The sequence below is a fragment of the Tupaia chinensis genome, unplaced genomic scaffold, assembly GCF_000334495.1.
Source record: "Tupaia chinensis unplaced genomic scaffold, TupChi_1.0 Scaffold000442_1, whole genome shotgun sequence".
In the NCBI taxonomy this organism is placed as follows: Eukaryota; Metazoa; Chordata; class Mammalia; order Scandentia; family Tupaiidae; genus Tupaia; species Tupaia belangeri.
Window position 1 is genome coordinate 347,803 of NW_006159947.1, and position 10,872 is coordinate 358,674.

The following is a 10,872-nucleotide window of genomic DNA, read 5'->3' on the forward strand; positions in this document are numbered from 1 at the left end:
TAGGTCCTTTCAAGATGCAGCTTCATCTTACAGCAGCCTCTGGCTGGTGGCATCCTCTGTGTTCCTCGGGATGTATGCATGTCATTGTCCTTCATGCTATGGCAGTCCCCGGACTTTGCTGTTATCTAGAACTCTCTCTGGTGGTACAAGATCTATCTGCCCTACCTTCCTTCCCCTGGAGCTCAAGGACGTGGTCCTGGCTCCCTCTTCCCTGACAATCTCATGCCTACCTCTCCCTCCCTTCCATGTCACACCTCCACAATGACCATTTATGTGGTCAGAGTCACTGTGGACAGATCACCAAGTCTCTTACCTACCCAGTCCTCTAATTGAGGAATGAAAGACTAGTCTCTTTCTTCACTACCCCCTGTCTTGAGCAACAAGTCTCTTGAGCGCCCTCTTAGGATGAGAGAAGGAATAATCACCAACACTTCGCTTACCCTACTGCCACCTTCTTGCTCTTAGTGCCCCCTTTATATCAACTGGTGTGATATGAAGGGAGGCAGTGGTTGGTAGGGCCACTCCAAAGATACTTCTTGGCACTTCCTGCAAGTTCTAGTTGCAACGTCCTTTGGTTTTAAACAATAATTCTATTTGCATTTCTAGGACAACAAGGAACGTTCTAGCATATTTTTATACAGAGAGTTGTGCATTCTAACTCTTTATTTACAGCCAAATTACCTTTATTCAAACAAAGAGCACAAGAACTAAAATTAGAGGCAAATGGTAAATAAGTAAACTGATACAGCTTATATTTTAGAGTGTATTTATTATTATCTATTATGGTAAATATTATTACCATTTATTAGCTCTATTTATATCTAATATAGCTAATACGTGGTAAATAAAATGAAACAAATACAGAATGTGAAGCAATATGTATTACTTGTTAGAGATACCATAAACTTGGCTCCGTAATAATAATAGCGGGACCAGGAGTTGGCCTTATGGCTATGTTGCTGGACTCCCACGTAGTCGACCGTGGTTTGAGTCCCGGAACCAGTGGCTTAAACTCACACCGGGCACGTGTGCATGCGTGCCCAAGATCCCAAGAGGAGAATGGAAGAGAAGGGATTGCGGCATGGCCATCCCCAGGGGGTGATTTCTCTTTCTGTCTCTCTGTCTCTCTCTGTCTTTCTGGTGAGCACATGTTCCCTATAGCAAAAGCCTCTCCAAAAAAAATTAATAATAATAATAATAGTTTAGTGTGTATCAGCTACTGTTGTAAGTGCTTGATGTAAGTGATCTCATTTAATTCTTCCAATACTGTAAGTCTATAAGTTCTTCCTTTTAATTTGCCAGAAGGCATGTGTGTGTGTGTGTGCTTGTTGGAGAGATACAGAGAGAGAGAAAGAGGGAAAGTGAAAAGGTACCCACCCCCCACTCACCCCCCCTTAGGGTGTGGCATGGTCAGCTGCAATCTTTTCTCCTCTCTTTCTCCCTCCTTCTGGAGGGAATGTTTTTCAAGTCTGATGTGTTTTTCAAGCCACTGGGTCTGTGGCTCTAACCACGTGTTTGGCCATGTGAGATCCAACTGCCTTATCCACCAGGCCATGGCTCGAGATAAATTCTTTCCTTCTTAGTGTTCTATGGGTGAGAAAATGGTGGCACCGAGAGAGAGTCCACTTGGACACAAAGGCATGTATCAGCAGCAAATGCGTGTGAAGGCACTGAGCTAATTTTCACAGTTGGCCTTCTGTGTGTGTGTGTGATGGTTCACTGTGTTGCTCAGACAGGACCATGGGAATGCCAAGGGGCCTGGCTGGGCATGGCTTCTAGGTGTGTCTGTGAGGGTATTCCAGAAGAGATTACCTCGGACATCAGTAGATGAGCAGAGGCTCCATTGCCACAGTGTGGGCAATGGAGAATCGTTCAATCCGCTGAGGGTATGAGTAGGACAAAAAGCAGAGGAAGGGAGGATTCCTTCCCTCTCTGACTTCTTATGTGAGAGGGACGTTGGTCTTCTCCTGGTTCCCTGGTTCTCGTGCCCCCATAGACACTGACTGAAATCACACCCCAGGCTTTATTAGGACTTCAGTTTGTGAACAGCAGGTCATGGGACTTCTCAGCCTCCAAAATCACATGAGTCAAATTTCATTTACAAAAACTAACTAAATACACACACACACACACACACACACACACACACATGGGGGCTTCAGAAGGGTCATGGAAAATGCATATTATGAAAATGCTCCAAAATAAACTTGAAACTTACATTCACTGCTTTTTCCGTGAACTTTTTGAGTTCCCATTGTGTATGTGTATGTGTGTGTGTGTGTGTGTGTGTATTTACATATTCGTCCTTTTGTTTCTGGAAGGACATTCTAAGTAGAACTTACAAGAAGGGTCAAGAAGTTTCTTTGAACTGGTCCAACCACCACTACTTTCACATCACCCAGGTTCTATGGGGATCCCTGATAATGCAGAGTGTCACTATCACAACTTTAAGGCCACTAAAGCAAAATCTAAAATATCAAGTATTTAGCATCAGATCCTTCCAAGAGGAGAAAGAACAAATGCAGTGTTAAGAACATAGATTCCAGATCAGACTATATGAGTTCAGACTTAGCTCATCTTTCCTAACTGGGTGGCCATTTACAGCTGGGGTTCCTCTGCTTCGATTTTCAGGAAGCAGTATTAGCCTACAGGGTTGAAAGAAGAATTAAGAGTCACACTACCAGAAGAAGTACGTGGCGTGGTGGTTAAGGGTACTGGACTCCCACATGGTCGACCATGGTTTGAATCCCAGACCTGGCAGCTTGCTTTCTTACTTTCTCTCTCTCTCTCTGTCCCTCTCTGGTCAAATTAAGATGAGTAAATAAATAAATAAAGTTAAATAAAATAATTCTTTTTTTTTTTTGTAGAAGGAGCGGTTTTTGCTATAGGGTGCCTGTGCTCACCAGAGAGACAGAGAGATAGGGAGACAGAAAGCGAGAAAACACTCTCCCGGGGGATGGCCACACCACAATCCCTTCTCCTCCATTCTCCTCTGGGGATCTTGGGCATGCATGCACATGCGCCCAGCATGAGTTTAAGCCACCGGGTCCAGGACTCCAACCATGGTCAACTACATGGGAATTCAGTGACATAGCCATTATGCCAACTGCTGGTCCCAAAGTTAAGTAAAATAATTCTTTAAAAAATATTCTACTGGGTTGGTGGAAAAGTCATGATGCTTTCTTGTATTAAAAAAAAGCATAGAAAAACACATCATGACTTTTCCAACAACCCTATTGTAGCCACATTTGAAAAAAACGCGTAACGTTAATTACAACGTGTAATGTTACCCAATATATTTAAGATTCTTATTTGAATGTGTAATTAATATAGAAAATTGTTAATGAGCTGTATTTGGTTCTTTCTTTGTCCTTAGTCCTTGGAGACTGTCGTGTCATTTACACTTGAAGCACGTCTGTGTGCACTAGACTCATGTCTTGTGCTTAAAGACCAGCAGAGGACTAGCAGGTGGTGCAGGGGTTAAGGTGGCCGGATCCCACATGGCCACAGGAGCAGTTTGAGCCCTGGACCTAGCAGCTTGAAAATCATGCCAGGTGCATGCACGTGGGCCTACAATCTGAAGAGGAGAATGGAGGAAAAAGGATTGTGACTTAGTCATCCCTCTGGGGGACGATTTTCCACTTTCCCTCTCTTTTCTGTCTCTCTGGTGAGCACACACACCCTATAGCACACTACAAAAAACGAAAAGAAAATTAAAGATAAAAATTAAAAGTAGCACTAGAGGCTGTGGCTACCATACAACTACCATACAGAGGCACCTGGTAAGTGTTAGGAGGGTTATTCATTTTTCTACCTTCCAAATATTTTTATTTATTAAAACGATTTTTAAAGAATTATTTAATTTTGGGACCAGCAGTTAGTGTAATGGCTATGTCACTGGACTCCCATGTAGTTGACCGCAGTTCGAGTCCTGGACCCGGTAGCTTAAACTCACGCTGCGTGCGTGTGTGTGCGTGCCCAAGATCCCGAGAGGAGAATGGAGGAGACGAGATTGCGGTGTGGCCATCCCCCTGGGGGGTGATTCCTCACTTTCTGTCTCTCTGTCTCGTGCTTTCTGGCGAGCTCACGTGGCCTATAGCAAAAACCTCTAAAAATAAATAAATAAATAAATAACTTTAAAAAAGAATTATTTAATTTTATTTGTTATTATTATTATTTTTAAATTTGACCAGAAAGAGAAAGAGAGAGAGGGAAAGTGAGGAAAGCAAGCCACCAGGTCTGGGCCTCGAACTACCATGCCACTTGCCAACCTGCCTTCCATATATTTTTCTTCTCTCCTCTACTTCCACATCTTAGATAAATTTATCATCATCTTTGGCTGGAGAGACATATTACCCTCCTAACGTGGGCTTCCCACATCCACTAGTCACAGTGTCTGCCATCTGTTTGTCATATCAAAGTCCAAGAAGTCTTTTCAAAATATCTACCTGGTCGCGTTCTTATTCAACCTCCCTGAGCCTTCTCGGCACCACTGTCCTGCCTCCCCGTGTTTTAGTCACCAACCTCTGCTCAGTTCCATTCCCCTTCCTGAATCCTCAGACACCCCCTATCCTGTTTCCTCCCTCCTCTGTGTCTGCCTTAGGAAGCGTGGCCTGGAGGTTTCCAGCATCTGTCAGATGACTTTGTTAAGATGCTGTCATAGACTCGTGTTCTTGCCTGCAAAGCCCTTATCTCTGTTTGTCATTTTGTTTTCATTAGTGAGATCAATTAATTAGCCCATCCCTTGCCCCCGCTGGACTGTGACTTCCACCAGGGCAGGAGTTGTATTTTGTTTTTGTTGTAGTTTTGTTGTGTCCCCTACGCCTAGCCCAGTGCCCGAACTTTGCAAGCGCTCATAAAATCATTTGAATAAATAATTGAAATGAACCAGTATGTATTGGTTGCTCTCTCACACCATATACAAAAGCAGAAGGAAGGGGGATTTAAAACAAGGGGAAAATGCCCCTTTGTCAGCTTTTAGTTTAATTTACATTCTTAAAGAACAGAGGGATGCTAAAATAGACTAATGCGGCATGTAATGAGATTCAGAAAACTTCACACACATGGAAATATGAACACGTAGCGTGATGCAGACAAAGGTCTGAAGCGATTGTGTCCTTCACCTCCCCAGGCAGATAGAGCGAAAGGAGACGGGGGCCAGGAAGGCCTTTCATGAGCCGTATTCTAAGTACGAGATGGGCATGAAGAAGTATTGGTGGTAAGGAAAGCATAGGGCAGGGCCAGCAGGTAGCGTAGTGGTTGAGGTGCTGGACCTCCACATAGCTGACTGCAGTTCGAGTCCCGGACTGCGTGCCTGCTGAAAATTCCAGAGGAAGAATGGAGGAGGAGGGATTGGGCATGGCCATTCCCAGGGGGTGATTTCTCACTCTCCCTTTCACTGTCTCTCTTTCTCTCTTTTGCCATGTGCCCTATGGTAAAACCTTAAAAACAAGAAAAGCAAGCAAGCATGCATGGGACCCGGATTTCCTATGATCATCCTTCTTTGAAGCACTCCGTATTCTTCTCTCTGTAACAGTTGGCCTATCTTGGAAATCCGGCCTCTCAGAGAGTGGCAATGAGGGAAGGAAGGTGAGCTGGTGAGTCGGCCCCTGCTCCTGTCTTCCACAGGCTGTGTGCCGGAAATGCAGAGGACAACCAGGGAGCCCTGGGCTCCACCTCTTAGTATTGGGGGCTCACAGGTGTGACTAACCCATCTTAATTCTGTGTAGTTGAGCTCAGGGACCAAGAACTAGATGGGGACTGAAGTATGACATCAGGATACGTGAGCAGAGTGACAGGCAAGGTCGTTCAATAGGCTTCATGAGTCGGGTGACTCCTCTACTTGGGAGAGGCGGCACTGATGGTCAGAAGACATTGAGGAAGAGAGGGCACCAGTATCGCTCCCTCTTGGAGTGTGGAAATGGATGGTGCCTCTCTAAGCAAACATGAAGGTTGGGAACCAGCAGTTAGCGTAATGGCTATGTCGCTTGCCCCCGCTGGACTGTGACTTCCACCAGGGCAGGAGTTGTATTTTGTTTTTGTTGTAGTTTTGTTGTGTCCCCTACGCCTAGCCCAGTGCCCGAACTTTGCAAGCGCTCATAAAATCATTTGAATAAATAATTGAAATGAACCAGTATGTATTGGTTGCTCTCTCACACCATATACAAAAGCAGAAGGAAGGGGGATTTAAAACAAGGGGAAAATGCCCCTTTGTCAGCTTTTAGTTTAATTTACATTCTTAAAGAACAGAGGGATGCTAAAATAGACTAATGCGGCATGTAATGAGATTCAGAAAACTTCACACACATGGAAATATGAACACGTAGCGTGATGCAGACAAAGGTCTGAAGCGATTGTGTCCTTCACCTCCCCAGGCAGATAGAGCGAAAGGAGACGGGGGCCAGGAAGGCCTTTCATGAGCCGTATTCTAAGTACGAGATGGGCATGAAGAAGTATTGGTGGTAAGGAAAGCATAGGGCAGGGCCAGCAGGTAGCGTAGTGGTTGAGGTGCTGGACCTCCACATAGCTGACTGCAGTTCGAGTCCCGGACTGCGTGCCTGCTGAAAATTCCAGAGGAAGAATGGAGGAGGAGGGATTGGGCATGGCCATTCCCAGGGGGTGATTTCTCACTCTCCCTTTCACTGTCTCTCTTTCTCTCTTTTGCCATGTGCCCTATGGTAAAACCTTAAAAACAAGAAAAGCAAGCAAGCATGCATGGGACCCGGATTTCCTATGATCATCCTTCTTTGAAGCACTCCGTATTCTTCTCTCTGTAACAGTTGGCCTATCTTGGAAATCCGGCCTCTCAGAGAGTGGCAATGAGGGAAGGAAGGTGAGCTGGTGAGTCGGCCCCTGCTCCTGTCTTCCACAGGCTGTGTGCCGGAAATGCAGAGGACAACCAGGGAGCCCTGGGCTCCACCTCTTAGTATTGGGGGCTCACAGGTGTGACTAACCCATCTTAATTCTGTGTAGTTGAGCTCAGGGACCAAGAACTAGATGGGGACTGAAGTATGACATCAGGATACGTGAGCAGAGTGACAGGCAAGGTCGTTCAATAGGCTTCATGAGTCGGGTGACTCCTCTACTTGGGAGAGGCGGCACTGATGGTCAGAAGACATTGAGGAAGAGAGGGCACCAGTATCGCTCCCTCTTGGAGTGTGGAAATGGATGGTGCCTCTCTAAGCAAACATGAAGGTTGGGAACCAGCAGTTAGCGTAATGGCTATGTCGCTGGACTCCCATGTAGTTGACTGCGGTTCATCACGTCCTGGACCCAGTGGCCCCTGGGTGTATGCTATCGCACTGTGCTTACTCACTTTCCTATGGCTTGTGGAATGCACGCCTTCTGCTAGGTTGCAAGGACGTAGCAGCGGGCACGTCTGTCCTGCTGCAGCTGGATCCTGCCTGGCAGAAAGCAGACAGTCCGTAATGTTTTCCGAATGGATGTGTTTACCGACCACAATGCAGAAGGGAGGGCAGAGGCTGCAGGAGCAATGAGGTGACACGGGACACCATGGCATGCTGCTGTAGCTGTGCCTGTCCCCGCTGTGTAGGAGTGTGTGTGTGTGTGTGTGCCCTGCACCTCCACGTGAACCACAGAGCAGCCTTCACGGGCCAGCGCATGGAATTGTAGCTGCCAGGCAAAGCTGATTGCAGTAGAAGGTGATGATGTCGAGCCTTTCTTGTAGCATCGAGCATAGTTATTTTGTTTGTAGTATCAAGTCGTTTGAAGTTCCAAATTAATTATAAAATTGTGGTGTGTTTCAAAATGAGTACAGGGGCAAGAAAAGACAGGAGCCTTTTCATGAGACTATTCAAAGGAATATCTCCTTGAGGGGCCCTTCCAGTATACATGCAAATGTTTGTACCTGAACCAGTGGGATAAACTTCGCTTCTGCCTAGACACTTGTTCTTTCTTTAGCCTTCCCCAAGCGTGTGCAGCCACGGATTTGATGCGTATTACACAGTTGTAATGCAGCTTGGCAGTGCAATGCAGGTCATAGTGATGTAACCTCAGTGTGTGCAGACTTTTTCTGTAAATAGTTTGCATCCTGCGGGCCACACAATCTCTGTCCCAGCTACCCACCTCCCCTGGTGTGGTCCATAAGTGTTGTAGCCATAGACAATATTCCTCTTAGACTGCTTTCATTGTTGTCTAGAAAATCCTTAGTGGCTGGTAACAGAATACGTTTCTTTGTTTTTTTTTTTTTTTGTGGAGAGGTTTTTGCTATAGGGCGCGTGTACTCGCCAGAGAGACAGACAGAGACAGAGAGACAGAAAGCGAGAAATCACCCTCCAGGGGAGATGGCCACGCCACAATCCCTTCTCCTCCATTCTCCTCTCGGGCTCCTGGGCACGCACGCACACACACCCGGCGTGAATTTTAAGCCACTGGGTCCAGGACGTGAACTGCAGTCCACTACAGGGGAGTCCAGCGACACAGCCATTACGCCCACTGCTGGTCCCACAACATGCGTTTCTTACCACACAGTTTCCATGGCTCAGGAGTTAGCTTAGCTGGTCCAATGCTAAGGGGCTCCAAGAGGTACCATCAATGTGTCAGTAAGGACTTGCAGTCTCGTCTGAGGCTTGCCATCTTCTGAGCCCAGGGGTCTGTTGGCAGAATTCATTGCCCTGCAGCTGCGTAACGCATGGCAGCTGGCTTTCTCCGCAGGAGGCTCAGGCTGGGACCTAGCCCACATTTTAACCGCTCACTGAATAAGGTCGGGCTCACCCAGGGCAACATTCCTTTGGTTACCTCAAAGTCAACTGGTCATGGACCTTCGTTTCATTTGTAAAAGCACTTTACCTTCTGCTATCTGAGGTAATGTAATCACATCATGTTCACAGTTCCACCCACACGTGAGGACACCTCATCTGCATTCGAATAAAGCAACACATAGACACTGAAATGGGGAGATCGGATCATTTTTTTTTTTTTAGCTGTTACGAAAATAGTATTCTTCCCCTGATTATTTTTCTAATATTCAAAAATGTAAAAATATTTTTAACTTGTGGGCTGAAAAAGAAAAACATAGGCGTGGGCTGTCGTTTGTCACTCCTGGATATAACCTGTGAAAAGTGGAAGAGCTAGCCCTGGCAGCCTGGTAAGAAATGGTTTCCAAGGACCAGTAGTTGGCGTAATGGCTATGTCGCTGGACTCCCACATAGTCGACCGCGGTTCAAGTCCCGGACCCGGTGGCTTAAACTCACGCCGGGCGCATGTGCGTGCGTGCCCAAGATCCCGAGAGGAGAAGGGAGAAGAAGGGATTGTGGTGTGGCCATCTCCCCTGGAGGGTGATTTCTCGCTTCTATCTCTCTCTGTCTTTCTGGCGAGCGCATGCGCCCTATAGCAAAAACCTCGCAAAAAAAAAATGGTTTCCAGAATCAGATGTTCCATCCAGGGGAGGTGGCTTTGCAATAGACGGGTGCAATGCTGGAATTTAAGAGTGACCTTTTGGGGCGTAGGATACCAGGGACTTCTCTTAGAGCTATTCCTAGACAGACAGAAGACCAGGGTCACTGGCCTAAGGCCAGCTCCTGTTAGAGGTTACGGGACATCTCCAAAGTTGGGCTCACCAATGTACCCCAACTCAGGTCTCCCAGGGGCTTCCAGAAGTTGTCTTCTTTGTGTTTATTGCTGCAAACTGTGACTATTTTGAATTTGTTCAAGTGCTTATTTTTCTCAAGCTGGACTCATGCCACCCTGTATGGGGCTACTGCAACTTCACAGAGTCAATCAAAGATCAGCATGCTCTTAAGATTCACTGAAAATGTAATTTTGCTGGAACCAGCAGTTAGCGTAATGGCTATGTCACTGGACTCCCATGTAGTCGACCGTGGTTTGAGTCCCGGACCCAGTGGCTTAAACTCATGCCGGGCGCATGTGCATGCATGCCCAAGATCCCAAGAGGAGAATAGAGGAAAAGGGATTATGGTGTGGCCATCCCACTGGGGGGTGATTTCTTGCTTTCTCTCTCTCTGTCTCTCTTTGTTTTTCTGGCGAGCGTACACGCCTTATAGAAAAAAAAATACCCCCCCAAAAAATGTAATTCTGCTGAAGTGGGATTTAGGCAAAAATAAAGAAATAAAAATCATTGCTTTTCACATCACAATGTGCAATAATTATTTCAGATATTTGGATCATACATGTAGGTTCATTTTCATATTGTTTAAATCCAAATTTTCATCAGTGCAATGAAAAGGATCAATAGCTGTGAAAAGTATTCTTGTCCCAGAAGTTCCAGAAAGAAAGAATCCTTGTTCCAGAAGCTTAAGAGAAAAAGCATCGTTGTCCCAGAAGCTCAAGAGAACCACTACAACACTAGATGACCCATTAGACCTGAGAATCCTGAGGACCTGTCTCAGCACAAATGTACTCAACAAATATTTAAGTGATGCTTAGTATGTGGCCAGCCGTGTTCTAAACACGACACAAATATTAATAAATTAAATTCTCATACTAACCCTTTGAAGACAGTATTATCGGGTCTTTCTTAATGAAGAAACTGAGAGGCAGCACAATTAAATAACATGATCAACATCTCCTGATTGGTGTCTAAACCAGGATTTGAACCCCAGGACTGTAATTCCAAATTCTGCTTTCAGCCACTAACCCTATGTTTCCCTTCCAGCATATCATCATGTTTCCCTTCCAGCATATCATCATGATCATGATCATCATCATCATAAAATAAATTTTTCTTGGGACCAGCAGTTAGCATAATGACTATGTCGCTGGACTCCCATGTAGCCAACCACGGTTCGAGTCCTGGACCCGGTGGCTTAAACTCACACCGGGTATGTGTGCGTGCGTGCCCAAGGTCCCGAGAGGGGAATGGAGGAGAAGGGATTGCGGCGTGGCCATCCCCCC

The 10,872-nt window shown here is 46.0% G+C and overlaps 1 pseudogene; it reads left to right on the top strand.

The window, feature by feature from the left end:
* LOC114009034 (cullin-4A-like) overlaps positions 1-10,872 on the top strand; it is a 41,437-nt pseudogene that overhangs the window by 4,539 nt on the left and 26,026 nt on the right.